Source organism: Aegilops tauschii, chromosome 4, assembly GCF_002575655.3.
Source record: "Aegilops tauschii subsp. strangulata cultivar AL8/78 chromosome 4, Aet v6.0, whole genome shotgun sequence".
In the NCBI taxonomy this organism is placed as follows: Eukaryota; Viridiplantae; Streptophyta; class Magnoliopsida; order Poales; family Poaceae; genus Aegilops; species Aegilops tauschii.
In genome coordinates this window covers 353,313,452-353,334,256 of record NC_053038.3, presented here as the reverse complement: position 1 = coordinate 353,334,256, position 20,805 = coordinate 353,313,452, and positions in this window count along the sequence as shown.

The following is a 20,805-nucleotide window of genomic DNA, read 5'->3' as shown; positions in this document are numbered from 1 at the left end:
CCATGGAGGGAGACGCAGCCGCGGCACCACCGCTTCCTCCTTCCTCTTCTTCACCACGGGCGTCGGCCTAATTGCACGGCAGAGCGGCGTCAAGGATCAGCAGCATAAGCAAGAAGAAGGCGGGCCAAGAACACTTACTGGTCCACCGCGGTGTAGTCCCTCCGCTTGTTAAGCTTGAAGCCTGAGAGCCTCGCAGCCTGAGGCGCGGGCGCGCGAGCTCCAGGAGCAGAAGAAGGGGTAGCAGATGGGCCGGAAGCAGCTCCAGGCGGTGTCGGAGCGGAAGCATCATCTCGGGAGATCAGCGCCGACCTGCCCCTCGTCGGAACCTCGGCCGGTGACCTCCTCTGGGGGCTGGCCTTGGGCCTCGAGGAGCCCCCAGCCACGGGCGGCTCCTCCCTCTCCAGAAGGACATCGGCTTCGTCGTCATCGTCAGGTAAGGTGCGGAGGATGTCGGCCTTGCGCAGGGGGGGGTCTCCCCCATCCCCTCGGGGGTCGCCTCCGAGTCACGCTCCTTGTCTTCTTCCTCTTCCCCCTCCCCGCGGGAATCACCAGAAGACACGTCCACCGGCGTCGTCGCCACCGGGACCCCAGGGGGCGCCGGCGGCACCAGCCAGCACCCGTCAAAGGTGGGCATGGCGGCCGCGACCTGCGCCCCGTCCTCGCGAAGGAACAAAGGAATGAAGGCACTCGGCGGGTACTCCTGGTCGTCCCCGACCAGGAGGCGGAGAGCCACAACCAGCCCTTCTTCAGGCAAGGCCTCCGGACTCAAGCGAAGCTTATCTTCTGCGCCCTCAAGCGTCCACAAGGGGCACGAGCACGCCTAGAGCGGAGCCACGCGCAACATCAAGAACTCCCTCAGGAGCATGGCCCCCGTTAGCTTCGCCGCCTTCGCGTTGCCCGGCTTCAGGTCGGCAGTCATCTTCTCCAATACCAGCTTCGCTCGGTCGTCAGTAAGCTTCACGCAAGACCACCCTTCGCCGGATTGGGGCATCTCCGTCGGCAGCGCCAACCGTGGGTGGACGCACTTGGCATCCATCATGACCCATTTTCCCCTGAAGCCGTTGGCCTTCTTCCCAGCCTTCGAGATCGCGTTGGCCTTGCCAGCCGCGATAAAGTTGGTGCACCCAGAGGTATGACCGTCGTTGATTCGGAGGAAGAAGAAGTGGCGCAGCAGAGCCACGGACGGCATCACCCCGACATACGCCTCACAGTAGAAGGCAAAGATCGACAAGAGAAGGACGGGGTTGGGATGGAGATGAAGGGCCTGCAATCTGTAATGGCAGAGGACGGCATAGAAGAAGTTGGAGAAGGGGGGAACCAGGCCCGCGATGCTGCTGCTCATGAATAAGGGGTAGAAGGTGCTCCCCTGAGCCTCTGGCTCGGCGGAGCCGGCCTGGAGCTCGGTCTTCCCCTTCTCGTTGCTCTCCCCCGCCGTCAGCAGGCGCGTGGCGGCGAGGTTCTTCTCCGAGACATTGGGCGTGTCCAGAGCCGGCTCGTACCAGGCAGACGACGAAGCAGCCTTGCCCTTGCGGGGCGCCATTGGTCGCTGAACGGAAGAGGATTGAGGCAGATCTGGAGATTTGGGAAGCAAGGAGCGAGAAAGGGGATCTGGAGCAAGACGAAGGAAAGCAATGAAGGCAAGCATTTCCCGCGCCAGTCTTTTGTCAGTCGGGCAGTTGCCGAGGCAGCACGGGGAAGCGGAGACGCCCACATCCAATCAATCGCCACACGCAGACCAAGGCTGCAGGCTGTTGGGGCCCGCGGCGCTCCGCACTTGCCCTTTGGCCTCGCCTCGAAGCCAAGTCCAAGCGCGCCTTGGGCACGGGGGCTACTGTCGGCGTTCTGGAAACGGGTCCCCAGACTTGCCTGCCTGCGGCCCATGGCGTGGCTCCACTAGCGGCCCCGTACGGCCCATCTTCACCAGCAAACTGATACGTCTCCAACGTATCTATAATTTTTCATTGTTCCATGCTATTATATATTCTGTTTTGGATGTTTAATGGGCTTTATTATACACTTTTATATTATTTTTGGGACTAACCTACTAACCCAAGGCCCAGTGCAAATTGCTGTTTTTTTTTGCCTATTTCAGTGTTTCGCAGAAAAGAAATATCAAACGGAGTCCAAACGGAATGAAACCTTCGGGAGAGTTATTTTTGGAACAAACGTGATCCAGAGGACTTGGAGTGGACGTCAAGAAATCAACCAGGAGGCCACGAGGCAGGGAGGCGCGCCTGCCCCCTGGGCGCGCCCCCACCCTCGTGGGCCCCTCGTGGCTCCACCGACCTACTTCTTCCTCCTATATATACCTACGTACCCCGAAACCAACCAGGAGCACCACGAAACCCTATTTCCACCGCCGCAACCTTCTGTATCCGTGAGATCCCATCTTGGGGCCTTTTCCGGCGCTCCGCCGGAGGGGGCATCGATCACGGAGGGCTTCTACATCAACACAGGCCTTCGGGTCCATAGTTATTAGCTAGATGGCTTCTTCTCTCTCTTTGGATCTCAATACAAAGTTCTCCTCGATCTTCTTGGAGATCTATTTGATGCAATTCTTTTTGCGGTGTGTTTGTCGAGATCCGATGAATTGTGGGTTTATGATCAAGATTATCTATGAACAATATTTGAATCTTCTCTGAATTCTTTTATGTATGATTGGTTATCTTTGCAAGTCTCTTCGAATTATCGGTTTGGTTTGGCCTACTAGATTGATCTTTCTTGCAATGGGAGAAGTGCTTAGCTTTGGGTTCAATCATGCGGTGCTCGATCCCAGTGACAGAAACGGAAACGACACGTATTGTATTGTTGCCATCGAGGATAAAAAGATGGGGTTTATATCATATTGCTTGAGTTTATCCCTCTACATCATGTCATCTTGCCTAATGTGTTACTCTGTTCTTATGAACTTAATACTCTAGATGCATGTTGGATAGCGGTCGATGTGTGGAGTAATAGTAGTAGATGCAGGCAGGAGTCGGTCTACTTATTGCGGACGTGATGCTTATATATATGATCATGCCTAGATATTCTCATAATTATGCACTTTTCTATCAATTGCTCGACAGTAATTTGTTCACCCACCGTAATACTTATGCTATCTTGAGAGAAGCCACTAGTGAAACCTATGGCCCCCGGCCCTATTTTCCATCATATAAGTTTCCGATCTATTTTATTTTGCAATCTTTACTTTCAATCTTTATCATAAAAATACCAAAAAAATTATCTTATCATCTCTATCAGATCTCACTTTTGCAAGTGGCCGTGAAGGGATTGACAACCCCTTTATCGCGTTGGTTGCAAGGTTCTTATTTGTTTGTGTAGGTACGAGGCGACTTGCGTGTAGTCTCCTACTAGATTGATACCTTGGTTCTCAAAAACTGAGGGAAATACTTACGCTACTTTGCTGCATCACCCTTTCCTCTTCAAGGGAAAAACCAACGCAATGCTCAAGAGGTAGCACAAACACTCAAGACCCTCGCGAGGGGCCAAGCCTCGCGAGGCGGACGACGCAAAACCTCCTCGGGGGCAGCCTCACCAGGCTGGCTCGTGAGGGGTGGAGAGATTAAGGCAAGGGGAACCTCGCGAGGTTCCTATGACGTAAGCCATGACGACCAAGACCAGGCGGGCGCCAGCGAGCACAGTGTTCTCGTTTCCCCTTTGGTGCTAAAGAGGCAAGCGCAGGCGAGGAGTCCCGAGGCATCAGGCAAAGGTTTCCATATCGGTGCAACGAGACCAAGACCAGGCAGGACGGAGGTCACCATGGAGCCCAAGACGACGTCACCACCAGAGCCTTTGGCAGGCGAAGACCACCTTTAGTTAGGATAGCTTGTACTAGTTGTCCCCCTTCAAATTGGCCGTTGTGGCACCCCTTCCCGCTCAATATTTGGGAAGAGGACCAAGGCCTCTATAAATAGGACTAGCCACCACCGTAGGAGGCAACTCATCTTGGATCGGAGCCATTCCATCCATAGCCTCACACAAACTCATCTTGGACTAGATCCATTCGATCCACACACTCACCAAGCACAAGAACACCTCTCCTCAGGAGGTTGTTCTTCCCTTGTACTGTTCATCCTCAGCCCCAGAGGCAATCCACCACACCACACTGGAGTAGGGTATTACACCGCATCGGTGGCCCAAACCAGTATAAACCCTTGTGTCCCCTTGTTCCTTGGTTTCGGCAAGCTAGGCCAAGAGATCATGATGCGTGCGAGCTAGAGGGAGGAGAGATCGTTGTGCGCACCCCAGTGTTCGAACCTTGAGGGTTTTGCCGGAACCCGAAATCAGACATTTGGTGCACCAGGCAGGGGTGCGCTGAAGCTTTCCTCTCGTCGATTCGCGTTTCGCCACTCCATCAAGTTCATGGCCGATGCTCGCCGGGCCCGCGCTGGGAGCCGGGCCGCTCTCGCCACCCGTGTCGCTTAGACAGCCCCTGTCGGTGGGCCTCCCCGTCGTTCTCCGTCACCCGCCGCCAACGCTGCCACCGGCCTGGCAGGAAACGAGCAGCAAGTGTCCTCGCTGCACCCCTCGGTGCGGCGGGACGGCCGCACCGCCACTCCATCGCTGACACCAGCCGGTTCGTCATCCCATGCTCGTCGTGCTCCCACCAACGCGCAGGCCGTGCTGCTCATGGCGTGCGAGCTCCTGCGCTACCGACCCGTCGACGACCTCTACGAGGACTAGCTGGACCGCATCACCGAGCTCATCGACTTCGACGTCGCCCACATCCGCCTGCCGTACAATGCCATCCTCGGATACCAAGCACTGGCAAAGTTCATGGCAGTGACCCACCCCGGCTACAACGTCCTCAAGATGCCAGGGAGCGGTGGGATCATCACAGTCCCCTGCGAAGAAAAAGATGTGGTGTGCTCCCTCGAGCGCGCCTTCCAGGCCATGGCAATCGAAGACCCAGACAACAATGGAGCACCGTACCCTCCTGAGGTCATCCCCAAGAAGAAGAAGCGGCTACTCCGTACAGGGCCTCAGGGGAGCGGCGCCTCTAGCAGTGCCACATCCGGACAGTGCCCGCTCCTGGGGCACCTCCCTGCCTCGCATAGGAAGGCGCGCCCGGCGCCCTCCTCGGGCAGGGCTCGGGGGCTCTCTTCTGGAGGGCCTCGGACCTGGCCAGCATCACGAGAGAGGCGCTCGGGCACCATGTGGAGGCGTGCTTTGCGGCACATTTCCCTCAGGAGGGCACCAGGCGAGGAGCGCCTGGTGCTCAGGAGTTCATCACCCAGACTACCTAAGAGCTTCAAGAAGCAAGAGCCATGCGCGGCCGACCGCCGCCCACCTGGCGCAGCTCCCCATCCAGGCGAGGCTGGCGGGTTGCGCGTCTGCATCGACATCCCAGGGCTCAACAGGGCCGCATCTCAGGAGCTCTTCTGGCCTTCGCGTGTGGGACGTTGCGAGGGCCCACCTCACAGCTATGTTTGCATGCCATTCGGCCTGCTGAGCATGGTGGCCGCCTATCAGCGCAACCTGCGGAGCGTCCTCGTGGCTCAGGAGGCCAGGCATCACGCAGTCCTGGAGGAGATGGAGACGGTCCTCAAGGAATCACCCTAACTCCCGCCTCCCAAGGCTCACGGCTCCGGTGGCTCATGAGGAGCAACCCCTTCACCACGCATCTTCAGCTACCCCAACATCCCTTCGACAACGAAACCAGGTGACATTTTCCAAGTTTATTTAGCTGGGAGTGCCCCTCGGGCTGCATCGTTCCCAGGCCGCGTGGACCTGTCCCTGCGGCATGTATCCTTTGAATCTTTAGCTTACTCTGTTGGGGGCGCCCCTCGGGCTGCATTATCCCCAGGCCGCTCGGGTCCGTCCCAGTGGCATGAATCGTTCTTGCATTTACCTAAGCTAGTTTGCTTTTTCATGCATAATCTATCTATGGTTATCACCTACTTGATTATCACCCACCACGGGAGTTGCGCGCCGATCGTCTTTCTTCAGGATCTTTCGCATAAGAAGGCTAGGCACGGCGTCTGTCCTCGGGCCCGTCCCTGCAGCGTCGATAAATCCAACGGCTGAGCTCTGTCTGGCGGGCCGATCCCGTTCACGTCACCTCCTGGGGTCGTTGGTGCTTGGCTTTCTCATGCGACAACCTCAGGAGATTCACTCGGCGCAGGATGCCTAACCATCTTGCAGGACCACCGCAGACAGCAAGAACCAAGACCAGGTGCAACCGGCCTTGAGGTAGGGCCTCATGAGTCCCGCGCTGGCTCATGAGTGCCCAGACACACCTCGTCTAGCCCTGCCGTGCAAGCCACGCGTCAGGGCGGGGCTGTACACGCCCCGGGGGCTCTCCGCAGTAGGGAGTCCCCTCCCACGTGCCAGTGGAAGCACCATGCTCCATGCTGGCAGTCAACACTGCTGAGGAGCAGCTATGCCCGTGCAAGTGCGGAAGCACTATGCTCCGCGCTGGTGATAAACAACTGAGGGCGGCCCCATGGCCGTATCAACCTCAGGGAGCCCTTGAGCTCAGTGCCTAGCCTCACCGTGCTTCTTTCCCCTCGGGAGGGTAGCGCGAGGGGGCTGGGCACGGGGGCTGCGCTCAGGTCACGCCTGTCGTACGCCCCACCAGATCCCTCGGACCTGGTCGTCGCGCGCCCCTCGCGTGCGAAAGCCCGGCGGGGGACATGTATGAGGTCTGTTCGTACATCAAGGGGGACCCTTGGGCATCATGACCCAAGGGCCTAACTGGTCACGTAGCCCTCACTCCTTGGTCTCGTCCTAGTGATCCGGACAACCCAACGGCGGCTGAGGTACGCGCGGGGCCGGGCCCTGCCGACGCAGAACGCTAAGGCCTGTTCTTGCATTTCCTTCTCAAAGGCCGTTTGAGCGTCAAGGGGGACTCCTGAGCATCGCGACTCAGGAGCCTAACTAGCCACGTAGCCCCTCACTACTTGGCCCCGTCCTGGTGTTCCGGACGGTCCAATGGCGGTTGAGGTATGCGCGGGGTAGGGCCCTGCCGACGTAGAACACTAAGGCATGTTCCTGCATCTCCTTTCTGTAAGCTGTTTGCACGTCAAGGGGGACTCCTGAGCATCGCGACTCAGGAGCCTAACTGGCCATGTAGCCCCTCACCCCCTGGCCTCGTCCTGGTGTTCCGGTTGAGTCAGCAGCGGCTGAGGAATGCGCGGGGTCGGGCTCTGCCGACGTAGAACGTAAAGCAAATGGGAAGGAAATCGCAAAATCTCAAGCAAATATTACAAGACATATTGTTCTCCCAATACCAAACGCAAGTTTAAACACCTCCACGAGGCATGGTGCATTTTGCAAAAACTAAACAGGGAAGGAGTCGCCAGCAAGTCATCTCGTCACCCCCGGACGTCGCCACCAAGGGATGCTTCTTCTCCAACGGTGTTGCCCTCACCTGCACCACCCGCTGGAGTTGCAGGATCAGCAGCACCACCGGTTGAGGGTGCAGGGACGAAGGCGTGGAACCTCTTCAGCAGGGCTTCCACCTGACCCTTCACGGCCTCGGTAGCAGCTGCGCAGTGCTCGACATCCACAGGCTCCAGCAGCTCGTCGAGGCGGGTGGCAGGATCGTGAAGATGCAGGTGCCTGAAGACGCGCATCAACGCGGCTGAGGAAAGAACGCGGGCTTCTTCCTCTGCCATGGGGCCGATACCGCTCATGACTTCCTCAAGCGCCTGACCAGATAAGGGAGCAGCTGGGCGGGGCCCTCGTTGTTGGTAGCCAGCGGCTCCTCCAAGCCCTTCTCGTAAAGTGCCCGCAGTGCCGCGCAGGACCTCTCCTCGAGGAGCTTGAAGGCCTCGCGGTCCTCGGCCAGGATCATCGCCTTGGCATCAAGCTCGGCTTTCTCCGCTTCCATCTCCTGCTTCAGCTTCACCGGCTTGACACCTTGATATCCATCGTAGCGTTGTTGTCGTCTCGCCAACTATTGCTTCTACAACTATTGCTACCACATAGTGATAAAGTAAAGAAATTACATGGCGATTGCATTTCATACAATAAAGCGACAACCATAAGACTCCTGCCAGTTGCTGTAACATTTACAAAACATGATCATCTCATACAATAAATTATATCACATCATGTCTTGACCATATCACATCACAACATGCCCTGCAAAAACAAGTTAGACGTCCTCTACTTTGTTGTTGCAAGTTTTACGTGGCTGCTACGGGCTTCTAGGAAGAACCGTCCTTACCTACGCATCAAAACCACAACAATTTTTCGTTAAGTGTGTTGTTTTAACCTTCAACAAGGACCGACCATAGTCAAATTCGATTCAACTAAAGTTGGAGAAAGAGATACCCGCCAGCCACCTTTATGCACAACAAGTTGCATGTCTGTCGGCGGAACAGGTCTCATGAACGTGGTCATGTAAGGTTGGTCAGGGTTGCTTCATCCAACAATACCGCCGAATCAAAATAAGACGTTGGTGGTAAGCAGTATGACTATTATCGCCCACAACTCTTTGTGTGTCTACTCGTGAATATCATCTACGCATAGACCTGGCTCGGATGCCACTGTTGGGGAACATAGCATGCAATTTCAAAAAAAATCCAATGATCACGCAAGATTTGTCTAGGATATGCATAGTAACGATAGGGGAGAGTGTGTCCATGTACCCTCGTAGACCAAAAGAGGAAGCGTTAGGTTAACGCGGTTGATGTAGTCAAGCATCTTCGAGATCCAACCGATCAAGTACCGAACTTACGACACCTCCGAATTCAGCACACGTTCAGCTCGATGACGTCCCTTGAATTCTTGATCCAGCAGAGGGTTGAGGGAGAGTTTCGTCAGCGCGACGGCGTGGTGAGGGTGATGGTGATGTGATCCACACAGGGCTTCGCCTAAGCACTACGTGAGTACGACCGGAGGAGTAAACCGTGGAGAGAGACGCCGCACACGGCTTGGAACAATTGGTGTGTCTCCAAGGGGTGCCTTGCCCATGTATATAAATAAGGGAGAGGGTGGAGGCCGGCCCTAGGGGCGCCTCAATAGGGGGGAGTCCTACTAGGACTCCCAGTCCTAGTAGGATTCGCCCCCCTTTATTCCTTCTCATGGAGGGGGAAATAGGGAAGGGAGAGGGAAGAGGAGAAGGAAAGGGGGGCACGCCCCCTCCCCTAGTCCAATTTGGACTCCTTATGGGAGGGGGCGTGGCCACCCCTTGTGGGCTGCCTTCCCTCTCCCTTATGGCCCATGTAGGCCCATTACGTTCCCCGGGGGGTTCCGGTAACCCGCCGGTACTCCGATAAATATCCGAAACATCCTGAAACCATTCCGGTGTCCAAATACTATCGTCCAATATATCAATCTTAACCTCTCGACCATTTTGATACTCCTTGTCATGTCCGTGATCTCATCCGAGACTCTGAACAATCTTCGGTCACCAAAACACATAACTCATCATACAAATCATCATCGAACGTTAAGCGTGCGGACCCTACGGGTTCAAGAACTATGTGTAGACATGACCGAGACACATCTCCAATCAATAACCAACAACGGAACCTGGATGCTCATATTGGTTCCTACATATTCTTCGAAGATCTTTATCGGTCAAACCGCGATAACAACATACGTCATTCCCTTTGTCATCGGTATGTTACTTGCCCGAGATTCGATAGTCGGTATGCTTATAACTAGTTCAATCTCGTTACCGGCAAGTCTCTTTACTCGTTCCGTAATGCATCATCCCGCAACTAACTCATTAGTCACATTGCTTGCAAGGCTTATGTGCATTACCGAGAGGGCCGAGAGATACCTCTCCGATACTCGGAGTGAGAAATCCTAATCTCGATCTATGCCAAACCAACAAACACCTTCGGAAACACCTGTAGAGCATCTTTATAATCACCCAGTTACGTTGTGACGTTTGATAGAACACAAGGTGTTCCTCCGATATTCGGGAGTTGCATAATCTCATAGTCAAAGGAACATGTATAAGTCATGAAGAAAGCAATAGCAATAGAACTTAACAATCATTATGCTAAGCTAACGGATGGGTCTTATCCATCACATCATTCTCCTAATGATGTGATCCCGTTCATCAAATGACAACACATGTCTATGGTCAGTAAACTTAACCATCTTTGATTAACGAGCTAGTCTAGTAGATGCATACTAGGGACACTTTGTTTTGTCTATGTATTCACACATGTATCAAGTTTCCGGTTAATACAATTCTAGCATGAATAATAAACATTCATGATGATATAAGGAAATATAAATAACAACTTTATTATTGCCTCTAGGGCATATTTCCTTCAATATTAACTACACCCAATACTCAAACACGATCATAGTGCCTCCTAGTTGGTGCTTTTATAAGAGAAGATGGAGACTCGAATTAAAAATAGAAATTTCATAAAGTAAAAGATAGGCCCTTCGCGAAGGGAAGTAGGGATTTGTAGAGGCGCCAGAGCTCAAAGCGAAAAACTTAGAGATAAAAACGTTTTGGGAGGTGTGTCTTTCCCACCAACGAAAACGACTTAGAGTTCCCAACACTTTCCATTCTAGATATATCATAGGCGGTTCCCAAACAGAAATTAAGGTTTATTCCTTTTTCAACCATACTTTCACTTTCCATGGCTAACCGTATCCACGGGTGCCCTCCATACCAACACTTTCCAAGGAATTTATTATTTGACAACATAAAGTAAATTCAATTTTTTATTTCGGGACTAGGCATCCCTAATACCTTTGCCTTACTCTTGTGCAATGACAAGTGAATAAACACTCATCATGAGAATAACACATCTAGCATGGAAAATATTAGCCACCCCTCACCGCTTCGCGAGCGGTACGAACACACAAAAGAGAAGTTTATTTTGAAAATTAGAGATGGCACATACAAATTTGCTTAGAACGGCAAAAGAATACTGCATATCGATAGATATAGTGGACTCATGTGGCAAAACTGGTTTAAAGGTTTTTGGATGCACAAGTAGTGATCATACTTAGTGCAAAATGAAGGCTAGCAAAAGATTGAGAAGCGACCAACCAAGAAACGAATAATCTCATAAGCGATAATTAAGCATAATTAACACCGAATAATGCACCACAAGTAGGATGTAATTTCATTGCATGACTATTGACTTTCGTGCTTGCATAGGGAATCACAAACCTTAACACCAATATTCTTACTAAAGCATAATTACTCATCAACATGACTCACATATCACATCATCATATCTCAAAACTATTACTAAGAATCAAGTTTATTTTGTCCAATCATCTTCATGAAAGTTTTTATTATATCCTTCTTGGATATCTATCACTTTGGAACTAATTATCATGTCTTGCTTTTGATAAGCTCATACAAATATAAGTGAAGATCCTGAGCATAAATTTCCTTTCTCTCAAATTAATTTAAGTGAAGCAAGAGAGAATTTCTTCAAAAAATTACTAACTCTCAAATAAATCTAAGTGAAGCAAGAGATCATTTCTTCAAAAAGAACTAAGCACACCGTGCTAAAAAAGATATAAGTGAAGCACTAGAGCAAATCCATAGCTCATAAAAATTTAAGTGAAGCATAGAGAGCAATTTTAACAAGTCATGGCATAATTTTGGCTCTCTCAAATAGGTGTGTCCAGCAAGGAATCAAGACAACAAACACAAAACAAAACAAAACAAGCAAAGACTCATATCATACAAGACGCTCCAAGCAAAACTCATAGTATGTGACAAATAAAAATATAGCTTCGAGTAAAATACCGATGGTCGTTAGAAGAAAGAGGGGATGCCACTCGGGGCATCCCCAAGCTTAATTGCTTGCTTCTCTTTGGATAATAACTTGGGGTGCCATGGGCATCCCCAAGCTTAGGCTCTTCTTACTCCTTATTCCTTCATCCATCGTAAGATAACCCAAAACTTGAAAACTTCAATCACACAAAACTCCAACAAAACCTTCGTGAGATCCGTTAGTATAATAAAGCAAATCACTACTATAAGTACTGTATCAAAACAATTCATATTTTATTATCGCATTATATCTACTGTATTCCAACTTTTCTATTGCAAAATCTCATCAAAGAAAACCATAGAATCATCAAAACAAGCACACAACGCAAAGAAAACAGAATCTGTCAAAAACAGAACAGTCTGTAGTAATTTGAATATTTCGAATACTTCTGTAACTCCAAAAATTCTAAAACAATTAGGACCATGTGAGAAATTTGTATATTAATCTTCTGCAAAAAGAATTGGTATTTTATCGAGCTCTGATTAAAAATAAGAATTGTCTTCGTGAGCGCAAAATTTTCTGTTTTTCAGCAAGATCAAACAACTATCACCCAAGAAGATCCTACAGGCTTTACTTGGAACAAACACTAACTAAAAAACAAAAAACACAATCATAACAGTATCATAATTGTGCTAACGCTCAAGAACAGAAAGCAAAGGAAAAAATAAATTTTATTCATTGGGTTGCCTCCCAACAAGCGCTATAGTTTTACGCCCTTAGCTAGGCATAAAGCGAGGATCTAAGTTTTGTCATCTTTGTTTCGAGATCCATAAGATGCCCTCATGATTGATTCATATGGAGGCCTAATTCTTGTTCTATGGAAGTGTTCCATGCCCTTCCTTAGTGGAAATTGAAACTTAATATTGCCTTCTTTCATATCAATCACGACACCAATAGTGCGTAAAACGGTCTACCAAGAATAATTGGACAAGACGGATTGCAATCAATATCAAGAACAATAAAATCTATGGGCACATAATTTCTATTTGCAAAGAACATCATTAATTCTTCCATAGGCTTTTTAATAGTAGAATCTGCCTAGTGCAAATTTAAAGAGCATTCTTCAAGATCGGTAAGACTAAGCACATCACATAAAGATTTCGGAATTGTAGAAACACTAGCACCCAAGTCACACAAAGAAAAACACTCATATTTTTTAATCTTAGCTTTGACAGTAGGTTCCCACTCATCATGCAATTTTCTGGGAATTGAAAATTCTAATTCCAATTTTTCTTCAAAAGCTTTCATCATAGCATCAACAATATGTTTAGTAAAAGCTTTATTTTGTTCATAAGCATGGGGTGAATTTATCATGGATTGCAACAAAGAAATACAATCAATCAAGGAGCAACTACCATAATTAAAGACTTTGTAATCCAAAAGAGTGGGCACATCACTAGTTAAAGTCTTGACCTCTTCAAACCCACTTTTATCAATTTTCTCAACAAGATTTTCACCCTCCGAATTATCAGGATGCCTTCTAGCTAAAGTTGACTCTTCTCCAGTCCCTTTTTCATCAAACTTAACTTTACTAAACAAGCAATCAATAGAAGAAAACTTGTAACTCCCATGATGCGGCTATATCTCCCACGTGTCGAGGCACGACTTAGAGGCATAACCGCATTGTGGTTTTGTCGCAAGAAGGGTCATCTTCACACAATCCCATGTAATGAACAAGAATGGGATAACGAGAGTTGGCTTACAATCGCCACTTCACACAGTACATAAATTAATTCATACATCATCCAAAATACACCCATAGACCGACTACGGTCAAAACCAAATGAAAATAAGATAACCCCAAATGCTAGATCCCCGATCGTCCCAACTGGGCTCCACTACTGATCATCAGGAAAAGAAACATAGTAACGACCACGTTCCTCGTCGAACTCCCACTTGAGCTCGGTTGCATCATCTGCACTGGCATCGTCGGCACCTGCAACTGTTTTGGTAGAATCTGTGAGTCACGAGGACTCGGCAATCTCACACCCGCGAGATCAAAACTATTTAAGCTTATAGGAAAGGATGGTGTAATGAGGTGGAGCTGCAGCAGGCACTAAGCATATATGGTGGCTAACATACGCAAGTGAGAGCGAGAAGAGAAGCAACGCAACGGTCGCGAAGCTAGAAATGATCAAGAAGTGATCCTGAACTCCTACTTACGTCAAACATAACCCATAAACCGTGTTCACTTCCCGGACTCCGCCAAGAAGAGACCATCACGGCTACACACGCGGTTGATGCGTTTCAATTAAGGTCAAGTGTCAAGTTCTCTACAACCGGATATTAACAAATTCCCATCTGCCACATAACCGCGGGCACGGCTTTCGAAAGATAATACCCTGCAGGGGTGTCCCAACTTAGCCCATTATAAGCTCTCACGGTCAACGAAGGATATTCCTTCTCCCGGGAAGACCCGATCAGTCTCGGAATCCCGGTTACAAGACATTTCGACAATGGTAAAACAAGACCAGCAAAGCCGCCCGATGTGCCGACAATCCCGATAGGAGCTGCACATATCTCGTTCTCAGGGCAACACTGGATAAGTCAAGCTACGAGTAAAACCAGACCTCGAGTTTCCCCGAGGTGGCCCCGCAGGCTGCTCGGACCAACACTCGAATGAGCACTGGCCTGGGGAGGGTTAAAAATAAAGATGACCCTCGGGCTCGCGAAAACCCAAGGGAAAAGGCTTAGGTGGCAAATGGTAAAACCAAGGTTGGGCCTTGCTGGAGGAGTTTTATTCAAGGCGAACTGTCAAGGGGGTCCCATAAATCACCCAACCGCGTAAGGAACGCAAACTCAAGGAACATAGTACCGGTATGACGAAAACTAGGGCGGTAAGAGTGGAACAAAACACCAGGCATAAGGCCGAGCCTTCCACCCTTTACCAAATATATAGATGCATTAATTAAATAAGAGATATTGTGATATCCAAAATATCCATGTCCCAACATGGAACCAACTTCAACTAACAACGCTATAAGAAGGGCTGAGCAAAAGCGGTAACTTAGCCAAACAACGGTTTGCTAGGAAAGGATGGTTAGAGGCTTGACATGGCAAATATGGGAGGCATGATATAGAAAGTGATAGGTAGCGCAGCATGGCAATAGAATGAATAACTAGCAAAGCAAAGATAGAAGTGATTTCGAGGGTATGGTCATCTTGCCTGCAAGGTTCTCAGAGTTGTCGAAAGCTTGATCCTCGTAAGCGTACTCAACAGGTTCCTCGTTCACGAACTCGTCTCCCGGCTCTACCCACAACACGAACACAAGCAACGGAACCACAATCAATCACAGGAATGCACAAGCAACATGATGCAATACATGGATAATATGCAAGATGTGGTATGCGATGCATATGCGTGCTCCGGAAGAAAAATGATGAACAAGGCAGTAACTTGGCAAACCAAGCATGCCACTGGAAATATGAGATGATTTCGGTTGAAATCGATATAAAGATCACCGGAAACGGATGCACGGTTTGCAAATGGCAAGCAAAACAAGATTGACACGAATCTGCGATTAACAGCATGATAGAACATAGAATGCAACATGTAACAATGCTACAGCACCCCAACATAGCAACAAAGCATACGGAAGTAATCTACAGGAGATGTTTGACAAAAGATGAACACTGAGCTACGGCTAGTTCACACCACAGCAGGTTCAAACAAGCATGGAAAAAGTGCAAAAGATAACAGGTTCACAGACTTGGTGAAATTACTGGACATGCCTGAAACAGCATCAGGTAGCAATGTTCAGAGCATGAAATCAACATGCTACAAGAACATAACATGGCAAAACAAGGCATCGCAGTATTCTACTAAATGCATATGACAAAAGTCCCTTATTGACCATAAGCCAAAAAGGACCAGAAGAAATAATGGCAACCATGTAAACATAGCAAGTTTCGTTAACAGGTTTCAGACTTGGCAGAAAACAGAGCATGGCAGAAACAGACATTATGAGGGCATCTTTGTGAGCTTGATGCACTCATCACAAAGCAATACATGACCAAAAAATCATACCTACAGCAATATGGCATGTTTATGAAGCTATCCATGGCAAGAGCAAATACATAGCATGTATGAAACAACTACAACAAGCTCGGCAAAATTGAATATCATGTTAATAATCTGCCAGAAATATTTTATAGCAAAAGTAGAGCAAGATTGAGTCATGTTATGGCACTCTATAATTGCAAAACATGGCATGCATGGATCAACTACAACAATATCTACAAATCATCCTTACCGAACATCACCAAAATAAGCATGGATCTCTCTGTAGCCACATGGATACATAGCAACAAAATAACAGCAGTCACAGACTTGGAGAAATCACTAAGTCCCTGAAATCAGAAACATCACGAGGCCTAGTTTGCATACTTGTGCTAGTCACCACAGAGATCACAAAACTACATGGCATACACCTATGTAAAGATGGCATGGCATACATCAAAACACATGTAGAGCTCATGCCCATAAGATGCACAGATTAAACGAAACAAAAATAACAAATCCTCAAGTTCTGATAAGTAACAGCAGTTAACAGCAACTAGCACTCTTGCACCAGAGATTTGGGCATCAAGATGGACTCAAATGAACATGGCACAATGAAACAAAATGAAGAGCATCACGAGGCAAACATTTCTATATATTAAACACACGAAACGGAGCTATATGCAGAGAGTTATGATGCGATGAACAATGTAACAGAAAGTAGAATATCACAGACTTGGAAAAAAATGAGGGAGGAGGAAGTCAACCCTAGGGCAGTCCCGATCGGATCTGGCTCGAGCTCGGCTCGCCGGAGCTGCTGCTGCCCGGAGCGGAGGAGGGACGGGGCCGGAGGAGAGGGCGACGAGGTCGGAGAGGGAGGAGACACGGGGGTCGCGGGCGACGGGCGGCGGGGAAGCCGTGGCGACGGGCGGTGGTGGGCGCGGGCCCGCGGGAACGGCGGCGATGGCGGCAGGGCGGCGCCGGTGGAGTCCGGCAGGCGGCGGGGGTCGAGGGCGCTCGGGCGCCGCGGGCTGGAGGAGGAAGAAGGCGGGCTCGGGGCGGAGCCGACTCGGGCCGCGGGGGCCGGTTGCGGGCTCCCCGGGCCGCGGCGTACGGGCGGCGGGGCTTGCCACGTGGCAGGCGCGGACTGGCTGCGGGGCGGCGGCGCGATTCGTCCGGCAGCGGCGGATGCGTCCGGCCGCGGAGAGGGGAAGGGGACTAGGGTTTGGACCCGGAATCCGAAGGGGGAGGTATTTTTATAGGTAGAGGGAGCTAGGAGACTCCAAATTGAGCACGGTTTTCGCCCACACGATCGTGATCGAACGACCTAGAGCATGGAAGTGACTTGGAGGGGTTTTGGGCTGTTTGGAGGGGTTTTTTGCTGCAACACACAAAAGGACTTTGCGGTTACCCGGTTAACCGTTGGAGTACCAAACGACCTCCAAATGGAACGAAACTTGACCGGTGGTCTACCGGTGGTATACCAAGGCCACTTGGCAAGCCTCGGTCCATTCCGAGAACGTTTAACACCCGCTCACGAAAAGAAACAAGAGGGGTGCGCCGGAGGAGGTGGGAGTGCTGGATTGCAAAATGGACAACGGGGAAAATGCTCAGATGCATGAGACGAACATGTATGCAAATGCAATGCACATGATGACACATGATGACATGATATGTGATGCATGACGAAAAACAAAATGCAAAACAAAAGACAAAACCCACGGAGGGAATGTCATAACACATAGCCGAAAATGGCAAGAGTTGGAGTTACAAATATGGAAAGTTACATCCGGGGTGTTACACTTTTTCATCAAACTTAACTTTACTAAACAAGGAATCAATAGAAGAAACACCAATCATTTTATGATCTTCACCACTATTATGAAAGCAATCACTAGAAAACGCTTTTTCTAGAAATTCTCTTCTAGCTCTAAGCATAGCGGTTCTTTTCTCACTTTCATCCTTAGAAACATAAAGAGCTTTAATTGATTCCTCAACTTTAGGAACAAAAAATTTCATCTTGAGATTTTCCACATCATGAGAAATTCTATCAACACTTCTAGAAAAATCATCAATCTTATTCAACTCTTCTTCTACAGTAGTGTTGAAAACTTTTTGCGTATTGATAAATTCTTTAATATTATTCTCAACATCAGAGGTGTTCATATTATTATTATAAGATTGATTGACATAGGAATTACCATAATTATTAGAGGAATTACTAGGAAAAGGCCTAGGATTAAAATTACCTCTATAAGCATTGTTATTAAAATTATTTCAAGAGATAAAATTCACATCTACGGCATCACTATTTTGCTCAATCAAAGTAGACAAAGGTACATCATTGAAATCAATAGGAGCACTTTTACTAAGCAATTTCATAAGAGCATCAACTTTTTCACTCAAAGAAGAAATTTCTTCAACCGAATTAACTTTTTTTACTAGTAGGAACTCTTTCGGTATGCCATTGTGAATAATTTGCCATAATATTATCAAGCAATTTGGTGGCTTCACCCAAAGTAATTTCCATAAAAGTCCCACCTGCGGCGGAATCTAAAAGATTACGAGAAACAAAATTCAACCCCACATAAATTTTTTGTATGATCATCCAAAGATTTAACCCATGAGTTGGGCAATTCCTTAGCATCATTTTCATCCTTTTCCAAGATTGTGCAACATACTCATGTTCAAGTTGCTTGAAATTCATGATCTGGGTTCTAAGGGAAATAATTTTTGCGGGCGGAAAATACTTAGTGATAAAAGCATCTTTGCACTTATTCCAAGAATCGATACTATTGTGAGGCAAAGAAGAAAACCAATTTTTTTGCAGAATCACGCAAAGAAAACAGAAATAATTTCATCTTCACAACATCATTGTCCACATCTTTTTTCTTTTGCATATCACATAATTCCACGAAGGTATTAAGATGGGACGCGACATCCTCATTAGGAGTATCGGAAAATTGATCTTTCATAACAAGATTCAGCAAAGCAGTATTAACATCACAAGACTCTGCACTAGTGGCGGGAGGAGAAATCGGAGTGCCAATGAAATCATTGTTGTTGGTATTTGAGAAATCACACAACTTGGTGTTCTCTTAAGTCATGGTGACTACGCAACAAGATTGCACTCAAAAACAGATCCGGCAAGAAAACGGCAAACGAAAAAGAGGGCGAATAAAACGGCAAATTTTTGTGAAGTGGGGGAGAGGAAAACGAGAGGCAAATAATGTAAATTGCGAGGGGATGAGATTTGTGATTAGGAACCTGGTAGATGTTGAAGATCCTCCCCGGCAACGATGCCAGAAATTCCTTTTCATGCGGCTTGAAGCTACGTCGGTATTTCCCCAAAGAGGAATGGATGATGCAGCACAACGGCGGTAGGTATTTCCCTCAGTGATGAAACCAAGGTTATTGAACCAGCAGGAGAACCAAGCAACACTACATAAACAACACCTGCACACAAATAACAAATATTCGCAACCCGAAGTTAGCGGCGCCAGAAATTGGCAAACGGACATGAGAGAGTTGTAAATATTGATCGATCGAATGACAAATAAAATAAATTGCAGAAATGTATTTTTGTATTTGGTTTTAATAGATCTGAAAATAAAAGCAAAGGAAAATAGATCGCAAAGGCAAATAATATGAGAAAGAGACCTAGGGGCCGTAGATTTCACTAGTGGCTTCTCTCAAGAAAATAGCAAACGGTGGGTAGAGAAATTACTGTTGGGAAATTGATAGAACTTCAAATAATCATGACGATATCCACGCAATGATCATTATATAGGCATCATGTCCAAGATTAGTACACCGACTCCTGCCTGCATCTACTACTATTACTCCACACATCGACCGCTATCCAGCATGCATCTAGTGTATTAAGTTCATGGAGAAACGGAGTAGTGCAATAAGAACGATGACATGATGTAGACAAGATCTATTTATGTAAAAATTAACCCCATCGTTTTATCCTTAGTAGCAATGATACTTACGTGTCGGTTTCCCTTCTGTCACTGGGATCAAGCACCGCAAGATCGAACCCACTACAAAGCACATCTTCCCATTGAAAGATAAATAGATCAAGTTGTCCAAACAAAACCCACATATCGGAGAAGAAATACGAGGCTATAAGCAATCATGCATATAAGAGATCAAAGAAACTCAAATAACTTTCATGGATAAAAAGATAGATCTGATCATAAACTCAAAGTTCATCCGATCCAACAAACACACCGCAAAAAGAGTTACATCATATGGATCTCCAAGAGACCATTGTATTGAGAATCAAACGAGAGAGAGGAAGCCACCTAGCTACTAACTACGGACCCGAAGGTCTACAAAGAACTACTCATGCATCATCGAAGAGGCACCAATGGAAGTGGTGAACCCCTCCGTGATGGTGTCTAGATTGGATCTGGTGGTTCTGGACTCTGCGGCGGTTGGAATTGATTTTCATCGACTCCCCTAGGGTTTCTTGAATATTGGGGTATTTATAGAGTAAAGAGGCGGTCCGGGGGGCACCCGAGGTGGGCACAACCCACCAGGGCGCGCCTGGGCCTCCAGGCGCGCCCTGGTGGGTTGTGCACCCCTCGGAGCAGCCCCAGGTGCTTCTTCGGCTCACCGGATGTTTTCTGGTCCAAAAAAATCTCCAAAAAGTTTCGCTGCGTTTGGACTCCGTTTGGTATTGATTTCCTACGATGTAAAAAACATGCAGAAGATAACAACTGGCACTTGGCACTATGTCAATAGGTTAGTACCAAAAAATGATATAAAATGATTATAAAACATCCAAGATTGATAATATAACGGCATGGAGCAATCAAAAATTATAGATACATTGGAGACGTATCAGCATCCCCAAGCTTAATTCATGCTCGTCCTCGAGTAGGTAAATGATAAAAACAGAATTTTTGATGTGGAATGCTGCCTAACATGTTATCTCATATTCTTTTCTTTATAGCATGGACATTTGGACTTTTATGTGATTCCAAGCAATAGTCTAGTTTTGACATGATAACTTAAATACTCAAGCATACCAACGAGCAACCATGTCTTTAAAAATATCAACGCTAAAATAAGTTA